Below are 20069 nucleotides of genomic sequence, written 5' to 3'. Positions count from 1 at the left end.
ATCCCCATCACCTTCAGCAGCAGCAGCTTTTAAAGCAATAGCAGGCAAATAATTTAATAACCAGCTGCTGTGATGTCTATTAATCCAAGAACAAAAGAAAAAAGAGCAAATCAATACATTTTATAGTTTTAAGGGGTTCATCTATATTTAATTTAGAATTTAGTGTTTGGTAAGTATTCATTTTCTGTATATTTCTGCTGAAGGGCACAGGTTGCTAAATATGTCATTTATTATAATGGGTTCATGTGAAGATTGTTTTAAGTTCACTTAAATTAGACGTTAAGTCTAATAAATGTTAGAGACATCAGTAGTATTGATATCAGTGATGCTGGCCTTCAATCATAAAAAAGATACCATTAAAGAAATATTAAAAATATACTGTCTTTATGTTGTTTGTACATTGTACATTTGAAGATTGTTTATTTAAAAACTTGAATGTTAGGTGGGGTTAAGCGTGATTAATCACGATTAATTTTAGAAAAATGTGTGATTAATTCGTTAATTTTTTTAATCGATTGACAGCACTAATATATATATATACACACACACACTATATTGCCTTCTAAATTAACATGTTTGACTACTTTAGTAATTTCTATGAGTACAAATCTTAATGTTTAAACATATAATGATATTCTAGGGAATTGTGTGCTTATAATTTTATAGCAACAGTTTGGACAGGATTCTTTTCTATTCTAACATGACAGTGCCTCTGTGTATAAGGCATGGTTCAAAAAGACATGATTGATTCAGTCAGTGTGGAAGAACTACAGAAAGCCAAGTCCTGATCCCAGCTGAACACCTCTGGTGTGACTTTATATGCAGACCAAACACCAATGACTTGTACATAAGGGTACTATCATTTTAGACGCGTCCAAAACTGTTGCAATAGAGATGGAAATGCAATTTTTAAATTCATGAATTATGTTTCCATCTTCGTTGCCACAGTTTTGTTAGTGCCTTTTTCTGTTCTAAAGAAGAGACACTTTGTTCTAAAGAAGAGACCCAACACTTTTGTCCTTATAGTGTCTATACAAGTCAGTGGTGTTTGGTGATGAGTTTTTGGCTCAAGGTCTGCATATAAAGTCACACCAGAGGTGTTCAGCTGGGATCAGGACTAGGCTTTCTGCAGACCAGTCAAGTTCTTCCACACTGACTGAATCAATCATGTCTTTTTGAACCGTGCCTTATACACAGAGACACTGTCATGTTAGAATAGAAAAGAATCCTGTCCAAACTGTTGCTATAAAATTATAAGCACACAATTCCCTAGAATATCATTATATGTTTAAACATTAAGATTTGTACTCATAGAAATTACTAAAGTAGTCAAACATGTTCATTAGAAGAGGGTGACCCAATACTTTTGGCAATATAGTGTGTATGTATATATATTGTAGTTAGTATGTTAATATATTCAGTTCCTGTTTAACTAAAGAAAATAAGAAAATAACCTAAAGCAGCAGTTCTCAGCTGGTCTTCTGGCCTCCAGCATTTATTGATATTTTTATGTCTGTATATTGAAAGCATCATGGAAACCTGTGCTGCAGATCTTAAATCACTTCAAACAAGAGCACAAAAATATGGAACATATTTACCTGATCATAAATGTTAAATTTGACAGCAGCACTAATTCATCTACAGTGTATCCATATTTTTCAACATTAAAACACAGAAATAATTCCAAAGCCTGGATGTGGGTCTCTGATTAGCTTTGCAAAGTGGAGTATGAATGAGGGAGAATTTCAGAGTTGCTCAGACTGCTCAATTGGATTGACGTGTGAGCACGACCACTCCAGGACATAAATGTTGTTTTTCAGTTATTGCTGTGTATCTGTGACTTTGCGCTTCTCATTGTCCTGCTGGAAAATAAATCTTTTGCCAAGCCAGAGATATCTTGCAGTCTTCATCATGTTTTCCTCTAGGATTTGCCTGTATTGTACTGCATTTTTTTTACCCTCTACCCTCAGAAGCCTGCCAGGCATTCCCACAGCATGATGCTGCCACCACTGCGCTTCACTGTGGGGATGGTGTGTTTCTGATCTGCAGTGTTTGGCTTATGCCAAATATGCAGTTTATTCTAATGGCTAAACATCTCAATTTTGGTCTCATCAGACCACTGAACCTTCTTCCAACTGGCTTCAGAGTCTCTCACATGCTGTGCTGAGACATTTTTCTTTAATAGTGGATTTATCTTTGACATTCTCCCAGTAAGATGTAGCTGGTGAAGCCCTGGAGCAACAGTTAAATGTGCAATCTCTCCAATCTCAGCCACTGAAGATTGTCAATCCTTCAGAAGTCCCTATTTGCCTTCCGGTTAGAGGTGGATTTATACTACTATTATACTTTATTTACTTGCTAAGTGGTACTGATCACCCTGAATAGTATGATTTTTTTATTCCTTACTTTTATTCAGCAAATGTATTAAATTGATCACGTCGGCAGCGTCTGGGTCCAAAGTAGTCCTGACACACCAAGCCGACGCTCGACGGCCAAGTAGCACGTCCGTTCTGTGCCTTTCTCACAAGCACTGGTTCGCCAGCTGAACAGCCAATCAGAATGATCAGATGCCCCGACTGACTGACAAGCTCCGACGCCGATGTCGAATCGTCCGAAAAAAGCAGACGAGGACCAAGTTCAGCCGACGGCGCGGAACACACTGAGAAAACTTAGTCGGCCGACGAACAAAAACTTAGTGTGTACCAGGCTTAAAATGCTACAAAAAGACTTATACTGCTCTTTTGAACTTTATATTCATCAAAGAATCCTAAAAATGTTTTCCACAAAAATATTAAGCAGCCACAGTTTTCAACATTGATGATAAGAAGAAATGTTTCTTAAAGGGATAGTTGTACCAAAAATTTAAATGTCATTTACTCACCCTTAACAGGGCTCCAGACAAAAAAATCGAGTAAGGAGCCATTGGCTCCTATAAAAGAAAAACTTAGGCGCCAAATTATTTTTTTAGGTGACACAGAATAAAAGTGGTTTATTTTATTATTATCATTTTATTTTTCCCCCCTATTTTAACATTTCAATCATTTTGTCATGCGTTTATGTCTTATCTTTTCTAGGCTTTATCAGCATTTTAATCCATCTTGTAGATGATCAGGTCGACCGGGGGACTAAGGTTCACTTAAAGTGTGAATTAAATGTCTTTTACAACTTGAAATATACAGTCACAAAGAATTGTTCGTTACACAGAATCTGTACCAATATCATGGACCATAAGCATCACTTGGCAACTGAGTGCAGTGCATCCTATAAATGTTGTCACGTCTTTCACACATTCAGTCTGTTTTTCTTCATTAGTAAAATGCAATTTTATAGGAGGAGTTGAATCATGTACAACAATAAGTAAAAATATTAATATGCAACAGCGCATAAATATAGCAAAACGCTCCTCTTTATAGTTATTTTTCTAGCTGACTGATGAGTTTATGGACACTGAGTGGTTATTCTGAGGTAAATGTATTACAATGCAATGTTTACAAGCTTTATACATTTCCTCAGTTTGAAACACTGAATGAGATTTTCCAAAAAACATTTCAGTAAGTTGTACTATAGGCTTTCTTATTGCCTACCTTTTGATCATGTTCATTTCATACTATAGTAGTAAATCGAAATATATAATGGGTTCACTTGCTGCTTTAACTGAGGTGCTAAAGAGATCGCGCCTGAGCATTAAGTGCGATACTCTCCGCTCGCGCGATCCGGACGCATACACGGACCGTGTGGACGCGGGGTACTGGTGTTTATATTATCACCTTTCAGGTCTCTCTCACTGCGTTCAGCAGACTGTGTGCGGCAGAGACGAGGACTGTTTGAAACTCTTTTCCAGTAAAACTTTGATGCGCATCGTCTTATGTAAGTTTAATACGTGAACATAACAAAAGATGTGAGCGCAAAACAATCGGGAAAAAAGTCCTTTCATGCAAATTATATATAGTCGCCAGTGGCGACCTCAGCAAAAACTTCACTCGCAAATTAATATTTTTGGTCGCAAATGCGACCATTTTAGTCGCAGTTTGGAGCCCTGCCCTTAAGTTGTTCCAAACCTGTATGAGTTTCTTTTGTCTGTTTTTGTCTATTTTTTTTAAGCATATGGGTAACTAAACAGTTGATGGACCCCACTGACTTACATAGTATTGATTTCCATACTGAGTCAAATAGGGTCCATCAACTGTTTGGTTACCCATATTCTTCAAAATATAATTACAGTGGTGTGAAAAAGTGTTGGCCCCCTTCCTGATTTTTTTATTTTTTTGCATGTTTGTCACACTTTAATGTTTCAGATCAAACTAATTTAAATATTAATCAAAGATAACACAAGTAAACACAACATGCAGTTTTTGAATGAAGTTTTTTATTATGAAGGGAAAACAAAATCCAAACCCACATGGCCCTGTGTGAAAAAGTGCTTGCCCCCTAAACCTAATAACTGGTTGGGCCACCCTTAACAGCAACAACTGCAATCAAGCATTTGCGATAACTTGCTATGAGTCCGTTACAGCGCTGTGGAGGAATTTTGTCCCACTCATCTTGGCAGAATTGTAGTAATTCAGCCACATTGGAGGGTTTTCGAGCATGAACTGCCTTTTTAAGGTCATGCCACAGCATCTCAATAGGATTCAGGTCAGGACTTTAACTAGGCTACTCCAAAGTCTTCATTTTGTTTTTCTTCAGCCATTCAGAGGTGGATTTGCTGGTGTGTTTTGGATCACTGTCCTGCTGCAGAACCCAAGTTCGCTTCAGCTTGAGGTCACGAACAGATGGCCGGACATTGTCCTTCAGGATTTTTTGGTAGATAGCTGAATTCATGGTTCCATTTATCACAGCAAGTCTTCCAGGTCCTGAAGCAGTAAACAGCCCCAGACCATCACACTACCACCACCATATTTTACTGTTGGTATGATGTTCTTTTTCTGAAATGCTGTGTTACTTTTATGCCAGATGTAATGGGACACACACCTTCCAAAAAGTTCAACTTTTGTCTCGTCAGTCCACAGAGTATTTTCCCAAAAGTCTTGGGGATCATCAAGATGTTTTCTGGCAAAACTGAGACAAGCCTTTATGTTATTTTTGCTCCGCAGCGGTTTTCGTCTTGGAACTCTGCCATGCAGGCCATTTTTGCCCAGTCTCTTTCTTATGGTGGAGTCATGAACACTGACCTTAACTGAGGCAAGTGAGGCCTGCAGTTCTTTAGATGTTGTTGTGGGGTCTTTTGTGACCTCTTGGATGAGTCGTCGCTGCGCTCTTGGGGTAATTTTGGTCGGACGGCCACTCCTGGGAAGGTTCACCACTGTTCCATGTTTTCACCATTTGTGGATAATGGCTCTCACTGTGGTTCGCTGAAGTCCCAAAGCTTTAGAAATGGCTTTATAACCTTTTCCAGACTGACAGATCTCAATTACTTTCTTTCTCATTTGTTCCTGAAATTCTTTGGATCTTAACATGATGTGTACGCTTTTGAGGATCTTTTGGTTAACTTCACTTTGTCAGGCAGGTCCTATTTAAGTGATTTCTTGATTGTGAACAGGTGTGGTAGTAATCAGGCCTGGGTGTGGCTAGAGAGCCTGAACTCAGGTGTGATAAACCACAGTTGTTTACGGGGGGGGGGGGGGAACACTTTTTCACACAGGGCCATGTGGGTTTGGATTTTCTTTTCCCTTCATTTAAAAACTGCATATTGTGTTTATTTGTGTTATCTTTGATTAACATTTAAATTTGTTTGATGATCTGAAACATTAAAGTGTGACAAACATGCAAAAAAACATTCAAATCAGGAAGGGGGCCAACACTTTTTCACACCACTGTATATGTTAAACAGATGAAAGAAATTCAAACAGGATTGGAGCTTGACAGTGAGTAACAGATGACTTAATTTTCATTTTTGAGTGAACTAATCCTTTAAGCACCAAATCAGCATATTAGAATGATATCTGAAGGACTTCATGGCACTGAAGACTGGATTAATGTAGCTTTGCCATTACAGTAATAAATAAGAATTTACAATATATTGCCATAAAAACAGTTATTTTTAAAGTATCACTTTAAATTAATTAGTCTTTACTGTATTGTATGATCAACAATGTAGCCTTTAAGCAAAAAGGATTTCCAGAGATCTAATGAACAAAAAAAAAAAAAACGGTATAAAAACTAAATTACGTCAAAAACAACTAAATACGAAAAGACCATTACTTTTAATAAGCACTGCTCATAAAAAAATAGCACTGAATCAACTTTCACCATTTTTCTGGTCAGAAAGCCTAAGGTCTGATGAATTTCAGCATTTAAACATCACAAGCTAAAATGAGTCACAGATAAACTGATTTTAATATAAATTCAGCATATTGTGCAAGTATGTATCCATGCTTCAGTGATGCATTTCTTTTCCCAGCAGGCTTTTTTTTCTCTCTCTTTCTCAGGTAGGGCTCCTGGGCGGTCCTCCAGATGGCCCCTCACACTCATGTGTGAGATGAGCAGATCTCAGAGGGTCAGACTCTCCAGCCTAACATATAAGGGCTGTCAGAACCACAATCCTAATTAGTTATTTTCTGCCTCTGTGAGCTATACAGTTTAAACTCGTCAAAGAGGCTTGCTTGGGCTTCACACCTCTCCCCATACGGAAATGTAATATATGACATATATGTCCCTATATCAGTAGTGATGTTGTCATATTTGTTACACATAAGCCAATATATTATTATCACATATATCCATCTTCTGGATATATGTATGTATATGTTTATAACATATATGAAATTCCCATAGTAAAAATTGTATATAAACATATTTAAAGTATGTATATGGTTAATTTTTATATGGTATTGCATGTTATGACCATATATGTTAACAATATATATAAAAATGGTATATTGTATTATATGATATGACCATACATGTTAACAATATATATCAAGATTTTATATGGTACTATGTTTTGACCATTTGTTAACAATATATATTGAATTTATATATGCAAGTTTATTAGCCATATATGTCTAAAATATACTGCTCATTGTAAATCATATAACAAAATTACTTTTTGCTTAACTTTATTCATTGTTTCAATTCAGTTTGTAACGCGCTGAGTTAGGTTGAATGTAAAGGATAGCTCGCCTAACTCAAGTTGCAGAAAATCAGTTAACACGGGTCGCATTCCACATCTCGAGCTTTATACCTCTGTCAACAGCGTTACTTATTTGAAGGAAAACTTAAAATGAGCAACAGAAATGAAAATAAAACCATCGGACATCTTATTTCACTCGTTACAAGTTTTCTGGGGAAAAAGTAGAGATGAATGTGTAACGTTCAAAAAATTGCCAATAGGCCTAAATGTCAATGATTGGATGAGGTACTTGTTGTAGAAAAAGGAATGTATTGAGTTATGGGGCGGGGGGGGGCACTTAATTGAACTTTGTCCATATGCGCTCTCATCATTGCGATTATTGTAATTGTACTAAAATGCAATCCATTATACTACATGCGCGAGTGCGAATCAGCGCGATTGTGCGTGAACCTCACGATACCGCTTCTACTCATGCGCCGTAATTCAAACAACCGCGCCAACGGCAGAGTCTGGGCAATGGCTGCTGTCAGCTAAACAAATAGTCATCTGCGTTAAGATGTTTTTCTTAGCAAGTGGAAGCATAACAGATGTGCCAGCACCATCACATAAAGTTTAAACGACAATGATTTCATAGACGGGCACGAAGACAGACCAACATCACTGAGTGGAGCACTGGATGAAACGACCTTGAATGAGCTGCAGCGGTGCAGGTAATTTAACTTACACTAATTTAACGCTTTATTAAAATTCATATGCTAATATTACATAGAAACTAAGTGTTACATGATTGTTTTGGACTGCAAGAGCCTCTGTCCCTATACAGATCTGTTTAAAATATTCCCTGTCAGTGTTTATGTTATGATTACAGCTGCATTCATGTGTTTGGCAATTTGCTCACGTAAAAAAGTTCATTTTAACCATTTACTATTGGTTAGCTTAATCTTTATAGAGATACTGTAAGCTCATTGTTTTCACTGGATAAGCAATGCAGCATTTGAAAATTAATTAAAGCTCTCTGACAAAAGTAATGGAGCAAAATGATAATGTTTATCTCTTGAGATGTAGTCTAGTCTAGACTATAACTATAAAGCTGCACAAAATGGAATTACTCAAATACAAGCACCTTGAATTCGTACAGTACTGTACTTGGTTATATTGCGCCAAGTACATTGACATGTCAGTAGTGGGCCTATCGTGGGTGCAAAATATTACATAAAGGTACAGTACACTAAAAGATGTGACTTTGGGGTTTTGAAAATATGGTTAACCTATGGTAGTCAATTTTGTTCATATCTTTGCTGATAATTGTGCTTTTCTTGTTTGCGTCCCTTGAAAAGGTAATGAGTCCAGAAAGACAAGTCCAGAAATTCTCAGAAAATAGAAATGGGGGCTGAACCTGCAGATTGTGGATGGCAGTGATGTGAATGATGGAGCATCTACACAGAAAAGGTTACACATTGTATTGAAAGCAAAACTAGCATCTGCAACATACATGTAAACAAATCAACTGCCCTTTTTAATTTCTTTTCTTCAGGCCAAAACGATGCTCTCATTAGTTATAATAAATATCAACTATTTATTTCATTGATGCTAAATAGCAAATGAAATTGTAACCCTAGTTGTGAACTCTGTCACTGAACACTTGGGTTACTGTAGTATAATTCTTCATGTCTGTAGAGGCATATTATTTGCATGGGCATGTAGGCTGTGCTTTATTGTTGTTCTGCCTTGTCTTTAAGAAGGTGGAGCTCAGATCAAATTGTATCTGGGGATATTTTACAACTACTTATAATTTATAATTATTACATAAATAATTAGTATTCTACAGTCTTTTAAATCATCTTTACCATTTTAATACTCAATATACACTACTCACAAAAAGTTATTTATGGAAAATGTAAAAAGTTCATGCTACAGTGAAATTAGATCATGAAAGTAGGGCATTTAAATAGAAGCATGCAGTGGTAATTTCTTCATCTCAAACAAACGGTGGTGGCTATACCACAACAAAAATGCCAATGTCTCAATAACTTGTCCTTGAGCATCAATTACAGTTTGACAGCGATGTCTCATGTTGTTCACAAGTCGGCTTATTGTCTGCTGAGGCATAGCATCCCACTCTTCTTGAAGGGCTGCCCTCAGGTCACAGAGGTTCTGGGGTGCAGGGTTTTGACCCTCTGCACAATGACTCAGCTGATCCCATAGGTTTTCTATGGGATTCAAGTCTGGAGAATGTGCTCCACACTAACCCTAACACCACCACCTTCAAAGGCTCATCTGTTGACAATAGTGGTTGATGCATAGCATTCTCCTTGATGTCTCCAACAGCATTGGCCATCATTTCTGCTCAATATGAGTCCACCTTCATCAGAGAACAACACTGGTTCTTCATCCAGCTCAAATGCTCCCAGGACCATGCAAGTCTCTCTGGCCATTACAGTCTGGGCAGGTGTGTTTAGTCAATACAGAACTGGCCTACACTTTGTTAATGGTACTGTGACAAGCCAATTCTGTCTGAATAACAATTAATCCAGTCATTGTGCCTCTGATTTCATCTTCATGGACGACAATGCCCCAGCTCATTGAGGTCACACCATCAGGGAACGGCTGCTGGAGGCTGGGGTACCTAAAATGTAGTGGCCTGCACTTTCTCCAGACCTGAATCCCATAGAAAACCTTTGGGATCAGCTGAGTCGTCGTGCAGAGGGTCGTAACCCTGCACCCCAGAACCTCATTGACCTGAGGGCAGCCCTTCAAGAAGAGTGGGATGCCATGCCTCATGCCACATTTTTTGCTGTGGTATACCCACCACTGTTGTTAGCTTTTGTTTCAATAAATAGTTTTAGATGAAGAAATTACCACTGCATGCTTCTTCTTAAATGCCCTACTTTTAAAGTCGTGGAAGTCGTGGCCTGATGGTTAGAGAGTCGGACTTGTAATCCAAAGGTTGCGGGTTCGAGTCTCGGGCCGGCAGGGATTGTAGGTGGGGGGAGTGACTGTCCAGCGCTCTCTCCACCCTCAATACCACGACTGAGATGCCCTTGAGCAAGGCACCGAACCCCCAACTGCTCCCCGGGCGCTGCAGCATAAAATGGCTGCCCACTGCTCCGGGTGTGTGTTCACGGGGTGTGTGTGTTCACGGTGTGTGTGTGCACGTTGGATGGGTTAAATGCAGAGCACGAATTCCGAGTATGGGTCACCATACTTGGCTGAATGTCACTTCACTTTATATAATATCACTGTAGCATGAACTTTTTACATTTCAGCTGAAAGTCAGATATCCCTAACTTTTTGTGAGTAGTGTATTTGTCATCTTATATGTAGTTAAACACTTTAAGACATAGGCACAGTTCTAACTTAAAAGCAAAATTAAACTTTGGTACAGTGTTGGATTGCAAGACTTAAGCAGATTAAATGTATATATTTTAACACCATATTGACTAAAATCAAGTTTAGTTTACTGTACCACCCAACACTACCAAAATGTTGAGCACTTCCTGAAATACATATAGGGTTCAAGGCAATTCAATTTTTAATATGATACATTTAAGTGTAAACGTAATTCTGGGCCTAGTAAATCAATTTATTGTAATTATATTATAAAAACCTAACTTTTACTCATTTCTTACAGATGCAGTGATCTAGAAATTTCTTCACCAGGGCCCTCTTGGGGATGGCAATAAACCAAAAACTAATCAAGATATGGGAATACAAAACCGTAGACCTTTAGCTGAACCAATACAATTGGTTGATGTTCTGTTTCTTATGCCTTCGGTGCTTTGATCAGTTATATATGTAATTGTTTCTTTTTTTCTTTTTGATTGTGCAGCTCGATAAGATTTTTTCTATTTAAATAAAGACTGTTTACATACATGTGTTACTTTTTGTAGCTTATTGCATCATTTAAAATTTTAGGCTTAAGGCATGAAATGTGCAATGCACTGCAACTTTGTAGATACGATACATACAACCTGTATTAAAACACGTCACATGTAAATAATTTGCTATGCATATATGTCTAATTTGTATATAACAATTTAAAAAGACATGTATCTCACATATCAATAATTATATACATTCCATATATGGCAATAAATGTATTATACATACATAAACATATTTTGTATGGGGTAGACTTATATGTCAATATATGAAATTGTCCCATTTTCTAATAGGATTCATATATGAATAGGGCATATATAAAACATGTATTGCATATATGGGTATTTCGTATATGCACATATATTACATTTCTGTCTCTTCACTTTTGTTTAGCTTATGGGTACGTGGAGGAAGTGCATAAAGACATAAATAATCATCACTTTTGCATTTAACACAACAACAGCGTCTGAGAAATCAAACAAATGAACATGAGGGGGTGTGAGAAAACTCTCAAACTGTACAAAATCATACAAACTGTAGCTTGGTAAAGAAGACTCAATAAATGTGGGACTGTGATACTAGTGTATTGTTAAAAAATGTTCAGAAAAATAAAGAAAACTACATTACATCTAACCTTTTTTTGTAAAAAGCACCATAAGCATGACCAAACCAACAGTAGAAACAAGTGGTTGGGATTTCTTCCATCACAAATTTTCTTTCATTACTGGAGCAAACGAATACATTTCTAATTTAGGTGCTCATTACAAATACTCGGTCAGGCTTTATTTTAAGGTCCAATTCTCGCCATTATCAAACCATTAACTACAACTTTTGCCTCAAACTCCTAATTAGCTGCTTATTAATAGTTAGTAAGATAGTTGTTAAATTTAGGTCTTGGGTAGGATTAGGGATGCAGAATATGGTCATGCAGAATGTGTGCTTTATAAGTGCGGTAACACTTTATTTTAGGATCTCTTAACTAGTTGCATGTTAGAATGCATATTACTAGAATATTAGCCATTTATTAATACTAATTAAGCACATATTAATGCCTTACTCTACATGACCATATTCTACATCCCTAATCCTACCCAATACCTAAATTTAACAACTACTTTACCAACTATTAATAAGCAGCAAATTAGGAATTTATTGAGGGAAAAGTCAGTTAATAGTGAATAAGTGTTCCCTATTCTAACGTGTTACCATAAGTACTAATAAACAACCAATATGCTAATAATAGGCCCTCTCACCCCAAACCCTTGAACACCATTGGTGCAAAAAGTTGACATGTCAGGCCACTAAAACAAACAGAACAGACATACTTACAAGGTTAAAGTCAAATGAGTAGGATGTCTGAATGCTCAGCACTCTAAACCAGCAAACACGGATTGTTTTCTTAACATTAGCGTGTGGTTATGATTTGATTATATTTTTGTTCATATTCTTGGAATGTTCTTATAACCATAAACTATTATTCCCAGAACATTTTTGGGGAGTTTTTATTATAACCTATAATAAAAACTTTAAAAGAATGTTAAATAAAGGTTGTTTTTAAGTTTTTGGGTCACACTTTATATTAGGTGGCCTTAACTACTATGTACTTACATCAAAAAATAAGTACAATGTACTTATTGTGGTCATACTGTATTGCAAAACACTATTTCTGCTATTGAGGTGGGATATGGGTAAGATTAGGGGCAGGTTTGGTGGTATGGGTAGGTTTAAGGGTGGGTTAAGGTGTAAGGGATGGGTCAACAGTGTAATTATAAAGGTAATTACAGAAATTAATTACAGATGTAATTACACATAATAAAAAAAAAACATGTATGTACACAATAAGTGCATTGTACCAAATGATTAATTTAAATGTAAGTATATAGTACTTAAGGCCACCTAATATAAAGTGGGTCCAGTTTTTGTTTTCTATAACCATTAAGTAACCCGTAAAAGAACATTACAGAGAGGTTAAAAACAGTGAATGAGTCCTTTCTTGGTTTACCAGAATAGAATGTTAGGACATTTATTTTAAGAATGCTCTGGCAACCAAAATTGTAAGCTGTCAACAAGGCAATTGTACACTCAGCAAAAACTGTCCCTATGAGGGTACAATTATGGCTTATGGCTCGTTTCCACCAAGCAGTATGGGTCAGTATAATAGTGTAAGGTACAATTTGGGACGGTACACTCTTAACAATAAAGGTGCTTAAAAGGTTCTTCACAGCGATGCCATAGAAGAACCATTTTTGGTTCCACAACGAACCATTCAGTCAAAGGTTCTTTAAAGAACCATCTCCTTCTTATCTTTTTATAATCTGAAGAAGCTTCTTTCGCCACAAAGAACAGAATCCTTACTCGATAGGCATGGTGTATGCCAGAAAGTTGTGATCGAAATAATTCTTGCACGAAGAAAACGCTACATTGTTTGTGTGTATGTGTGTGAAAATATAAAATGATAAAATACACTGTAATTTTTTTTGTGTTCGCGCACACTGATGTAAACAAGCCCAACATGCATGAGCAGCATGGAGGAACGACTGAAGGATACACTTCATTCCCCTTGTGTTGTCATTCTCCTTGTAGCAGTGTAAGTGACGATTCTCTGTCAACCAATCAACGTTCTGCACTGAGTCTAGTTCCACCTTTTAGGAAACAGACTACTGTGCTAGGTACTTCAACAGAAGGGTCCCAAAAAAGTATTATGGTATGGTTCGCGATTTTGGTACCATTCACAAGTTCTGACAATGGAAACAGAAATAATTGCGTATCGTACTGTATCGCTCGGTGGAAACAAGCCTTCAAAACAGTTTGTGGAAGTACCTTAAGGGTACATATTACTATACTTTAAGGCACTAGTATACACCTTTGAGGGTATATAAGGCACAGAGTTGTCCCATTGACAAATGTTGCAGGCCCTGATAGGTATAGTCTTCATCTAATTCAGTACATAGTAAAAAAGTACAGGAATTCAGACAGCCTGGGTTTACATTGACTGGGAAGTCAACCATAAAACTGGCCAAGGAGAAAGTGTTTTTATCAATGAAAAAAAAATGCCACACTTCAGCTTCGACAAAGGCTTTTGTCAAAAATTTAGACATCCTTCTCGTCTTTCTCTTTCATTCTGCTCTTTAAATTATTAGCTCCTGCTGTTGGCCCATAACAGAAAGACCCGTGCACACCGGTCTCATCAGAGCTACAAAGCAGTTTTCAAAGATCCACAGGTCTGCTCGGCTCTGTGATTGTGTTTGCGAGTATGTTTGTGTGTGCGTGCAGAGACTGCAGATGGTCGTTCTCTTTGAAGGTGCTGCAGGCTGAAACAGCCTCTGAGGTCCAGTTCACTATAGAAGAGGACTGACGCAACCATTCACAAAAAAATACGTATTTGTTTTCCCATCTCCCCAATGCCATAAATCCAATTCCAATATAGCTACAGCGCTTCGATTAGGCAAACACCCAGGCATATGTATGCTTTTGAGGGTAACAACTGAGTTATCGTCACTCAGTGTTGAGCCAGGCACAGGCTGTAATTCAGAATTTGTCTTGCGTTTCAGGGCTGTGTGACATATGGGTGTCTGGTAAACTGTGGCCCTAAGGTTCCAAGCAGATCGATAAAGAAAAACGGCAGCCGTCTGATTTAACTCCCTGGGGTCTGAGGGTGTTTTGGGGACCTGGAGAAGTTTTGACCAGCCCTGACATTTGTGCTTTTTTCAGTTGCTTATAAAAATATAAATGGCTAAAATCTAACAACACTATAAACAGCACAAACAATAATATGTTAGCAGCATTTATGTACATGATTGTGTTTTTGAGAAAGCAACGTTTATGTGCGGTTAGTGAAAAACAAAATTTTTTAAGTCACTGAAATAAGGCCATAAAAAACATACAGAACAATTGTTCAAAAGACTTGAGAACTGGATCTTGTAGCCTAGAATTTTTGCTTCAAAATAACGTGAAAATCATCTTGTTTATTTGCTCACAGAAAACAATATATTGATTTAAATTTTTCAAGACATGTTTTGTGATCAAAAGCCTATAAGCGAGGGAGTGGCAATGGCCTTGAATATTAAGTGATTTTCACCTGAGAGACAAAGGGCCCTCCCCTAATGGCCCCATAATGGCCCATCAGTGTGACTGTGCCTTTGAGGCAGGTAAGAGAGAATGTGAGGAGATTGAAAAAATGTTTATTTTTTATTTATTATTATCTGTATTTTATTTACAACACAGTATAATCAAAACATACATACATAAAGGTCAAAGACACATTTATTGTGCACACTGATCTAACCACAGAGATGTGAACCGACTTTAACTCATTCCTGCAACAGATTCTGTTCAACAAGTGAAACAAGTAAATCGTACCTGATATTTACGTGTGTTATTTAAGTGTTTCTGCTACTTTTCATGGATAGAAAAGATACTTTGAAGAAGAAGAAGAAAAAAAAATCAGTAGATTGAAAACAAATACACTGATATTTTACCATAGAATATCAGTGTATTTGTGTACAGTGTACAGAATATTTGTTTTCAATATGAAAACAACTTACTTCATTTGAAAGTAGACACTTCAAGCTTTCTATAGATATAACTCCCATATCTATGTGTTCAGAATTCGCAGAGTTACAGTTCATTTTAGTGACGCGCTTCTAAAAGCAGTTCACGGAGATGGAGAAGGCAGAGAGCGCACCCTGTTTGTTTTCTTTATTCTTCAAAAACACAAAGTTTAGTTGTTATTATGAGTGCATACAAATAAATGTAGACCCCTTACAGATTCGAATGGTGTAAGGCTCTTATCTGTACGATCAAAAATGGCAGAGGAATTCAAGCTCTTTTCTGCCTTGTCAGGAAAATCTTCCACAAAACGCGTATGTCGACCCCAGAGGGTTAATATGGTACAATGCTGACGCACCCCATTCTCATAGGATACTGAAGGTTGTGTTAAATACAGTGGAACTAAACTGTTCATCAAAGTTCTTTCTGGTACCTGCAAGCTGAGTGGAGGGGAGCGAGTGGGCGTAACCTTAACACGCTTTTGTAATATCCCAGCTGACCTCGACTATTCAGGATAAGCGTAAAACAGAGAAGCGGAGGTCTCCTGAGAACACAGCTAACAATAAATGTGTTATGGGGCATCCGATTGCAGTGTTGCTGGTGAATGGATGGTTGATCATAATTATGGAGAAGCAGGAGAAATGACCAGTGTGAAAGGAGATGGGCGGCATGCATCAGCGAGTGTGTGTGAAAGCCACGTGCGCACCCAATCATTCACAGCGCTTTACTTACTGCTGCCACACTGCCAAGTACGGCATTTCCCTTCCCATCTCCCCATCAATGGCTAACCAGTCAGATCTGTTTCATCTGCCAAATTATATCCCTTTATTCTTCAGGATAAACATCCTGTTGGAGATGGTCTGCACTTAAAAATGAAAGGGGCGAGATTCTGTAAAAGGAAAAGGGCTGGTCGAAATCAAGTGTGTTTCACAAGAGCAGATGGAGGTTCCAGCACAGATGACTCTCAATGGGTGAGAGCTGTACACGCTCCAAACGCCACTGAGCCACATAGCGTATAGCCATGTGCCCATAATGCATTACGGATAAGCATTAGTACAGGGCTTGAAAAACACAGGGAAGGAGGAAGTGAGAGAGTAAATGCTAGAGTAACATCTCAATAAGCAGGACCTTTTGAATTTTAACACTTTCTCCTATACCAGTTTAATGTGGAGAGGCCAAATAGCCATTTGTAGCTTGAACAGTGTAAACTGGGCCTCTTTCAGAACATTGCTATTTTTGTCTGAGTGGTGGAACATGTCAACAAATGAGCTTGGATTTTTTCCAGAACTTTATACTGCTTTGCAGCGTTTGGGCGATGAATATGAATGATGTTTAAAGGGATAGTTCACCCAAAAAAAATTATGAAAGAAAATTGTAAAATATTACTCACACTCATGTCGTTCCAAATCCGTAAGACCTTCGCTCATCTTCGGAACACAAATTAAGATATTTTTAACGAAAACCGAGAGCTTTCTGACCCTACATAAGACATCAATGCAACTGACACGTTCAAGGCCCAGAAAGGTAGTAAGGACATGGTTAAAATAGTCCATGTGACATCAGTGGTTCAACCTAGGGGTGGGCGATATGGCAAAAATATCATATCACGATTTTTTTTAGAAATATCATGATTTTATGTTGGTTTTACTATTTTGTCTGAGCAGTACAGACAAACTAATTTCCCTATTATAAAGACAAAGCCTTTCAAGGTAACAAAATATAAAAAAGAATGGTGGATATTTAGGGCAAAGTGGGTGAAGATAAATCTTTCAGTATTTTATATTTGTTATTAAAAAATAAGAACAAAAGATACACATTACAAATACACATCTACAAATAAATCAAACAGTAACAGTAACCAATAAAATCGGACAACAACTGTGTCATAAATGTTGTTTCGTTTGCTCAAATAGCGTTATAAAAAGCGTATTTCTCAGGCAAGATCAGACAGAGCGCATACGCAGTCCTGAGCACGCGTCTCAGAGCGCTGACTGTTTCTATAGCAACTGGGACTTCTAACGGCAGCTGCAGTGACGCGCTGACTTTACCGATTAGTGTTTGGCTCTTTCATTCATTTTTCCCCATTCAAAATTATACGAGTGACATGTCTTAGGTATTCTATAGTCTTTGGTTACTCATAAACAGCCAATATGTTAATAATAGGCATGCTAATAAGCAACTAGTTAAAAGTGAGAATTGGTCCCAATACTAAAGTGTTACCATATATCCAAATCCATTATCAGTCAAAAACATTCTCTCTACAGGTAACTACACACCCGTCCTTAGCATTATGCTTGCTGAGTTCTGCATGGCCAGTTTTGGATAGGGGTGTAAGAAAATATCGATACACGCGAGTATCGCGATATTTTGTTTGGCGATACTGTATCGATTCTCCAAAACGGAATATCGATATTTAAAAAAAAAAAAAAATCATACAAGATTCATGGCAGTTATTTCGTTTTGAGTTCATATCCCGACCACTAGTCTTCATCTCTGAACTTAAACAGTGACAGGAAATACTAGCATCAGGGCACTCCACTAATGTTAGCGTTAATATAGTTCGCTGCCAGTAATGGAGGATGAAAGAATTGTTCCAGTTCTCGTTTCGATGTACAAAGTGCTTGCATGATATGGCAAAAATACTTTTGCCATTCATGATCTGAAGAATTTCTGACCATCCAAAACTAGGGCTGTGTATTGGCAAGAATCTGGCGATACGATACGATACGATACAGGGGTTGCGATACGATATATTGCGATACTGTAAGCAAGGCGATATATTGGGATATTTCTTATTTTAGGAATAGGATATATATTTTTTAGAAAAGCTGTCATTAAGAACACACCACCATATGCAAACCTTAGCAAAAAATAACCATTACCACTTTTGTGGTAATGTCCGCCCCGGGACCGCGGCGCGAGCGCAACCTTGGTTCTGGCGCGTCCCGTGTTGAAGAGCCTTTGCGCGGGGCGCGGCGGGCGGTAGAGTCGCCGTGCAGCTGCAGCTTTCTCTCGTAATTCAGGGGATGTTTTGTGCAGCTGGGGCGATGCTCGCGCCGCGGTCTCTGCGATTCCACGCTGAACATAAACACAAACTGAAAAACCTGTGAAATCCAAGTTGAAAAGTTCTGAGAATGTTTAACATCTGTATTTATTTGATTGTTTTACAATTGTTTTGTTTTCTTTAGGAATCCTGCAAGCACTTTATTTTTCATTGATATTAAGTAGATGTAATTTTTTGTTCAGATCAATTGTTATGACATTGTATGTCACAATTGTAAACTTAAACTGTGAACCTTTAAAGTAGAGTCTATAAATATATATTTTTATCTTTTTATAATACATTTTATACATACATTTAACTAAAGAATCATGCAAGCACTTTTTAGGTCTCTAAAAAAAAAAACTTTTCCCCTTTACTCGTACCGCACAAAAAGTGCTTCAATAATGTTGAATGTTATAGGGACTGATTATTACAAATGCAGATCCCAGTGTGTTCTGGTTAATCTATTTTTATTTATTTATTTTTTGTTAAGGTTTGCATATGGTGGTGTGTTCTTAATGACAGCTTTTCTAAAAAATATATATCCTATTCCTAAAATAAGAAATATCCCAATATTTCGCCTTGCTTACAGTATCGCAATATATCGTATCGCAACCCCTGTATCGTATCGTATCGCCAGATTCTTGCCAATACACAGCCCTAGTTTTGGATGGTCAGAAATTCTTCAGATCATGAATCAGAGCCCCTCAATCTGTAGATGTATAATATAATAATGTATGAATAACCCACCGAAAGATTGAACTCTGAGCTAAGAGGGTTAGCTTACGTTAAACAAAGCATGGCAGGAGGCCTTAACCAACCACACACACACACACACACACACACATTCACTCTCTTTCTACCTGATTTATGGTTGTGCACAGGCTGCTGCTGTGCTTCGAGTCAGACGCAAAGATAAATTAATGCCCACATGGATGTGAAAGTGGCCGATGAATTCATCTCATTCTTAAGTCATGAATGTATGTATGGGGGCGAGACATGGCCACAGACAACTCTGGGCTCTGTGCTGCAATGAAGGCCATATGCATATAAACACCTACCCACCCACATGAGAACAAATGAGAGAGATACAGTCTCTACAGTATCTTACTCTGCATGGTGTTCACAGTGAAAAATGACCATTCATGAGAGAAATGTACCGTTACATGGTAACAAAAATGAATCTGCTCAACATAAATACTTAATAAAAGGCCATTATTAAACATTAAGCTTACACCTGACCATGGAAAAGCACTTTATTTTAATTGAAGATAATCTGTCTTGTCAATAAGTGAGCCAACAAAAAGAAAAGAAGCCAATAGTAAAGAACAAAATGTGTCACAGGACAGATATAGGTATGACACAAGGAAAACACAAAGGAGACTCTAAGATCTAGTTTTCACACAAAAATACTACATAGTTATATAGGCATTTATTGTATGTAATATATGGTGTTTAATATTTCTACATACAAATGGATAGAGTTAACCTAAATGTAAATGACCTCCAAGGTATTTGGTTAAT

At 37.5% G+C, this 20069-nt stretch overlaps 1 protein-coding gene across 3 annotated transcripts in view; it reads right to left on the bottom strand.

The window, feature by feature from the left end:
• LOC306871406 (double C2-like domain-containing protein beta) overlaps positions 1–20069 on the bottom strand; it is a 301845-nt gene that overhangs the window by 25763 nt on the left and 256013 nt on the right. The window lies entirely within an intron of this gene.

Source organism: Barbus barbus (assembly GCF_936440315.1).
Source record: "Barbus barbus genome assembly, chromosome: 6".
NCBI lineage: Eukaryota > Metazoa > Chordata > Actinopteri > Cypriniformes > Cyprinidae > Barbus > Barbus barbus.
This window is presented reverse-complemented; position numbering and strand designations above follow the sequence as displayed.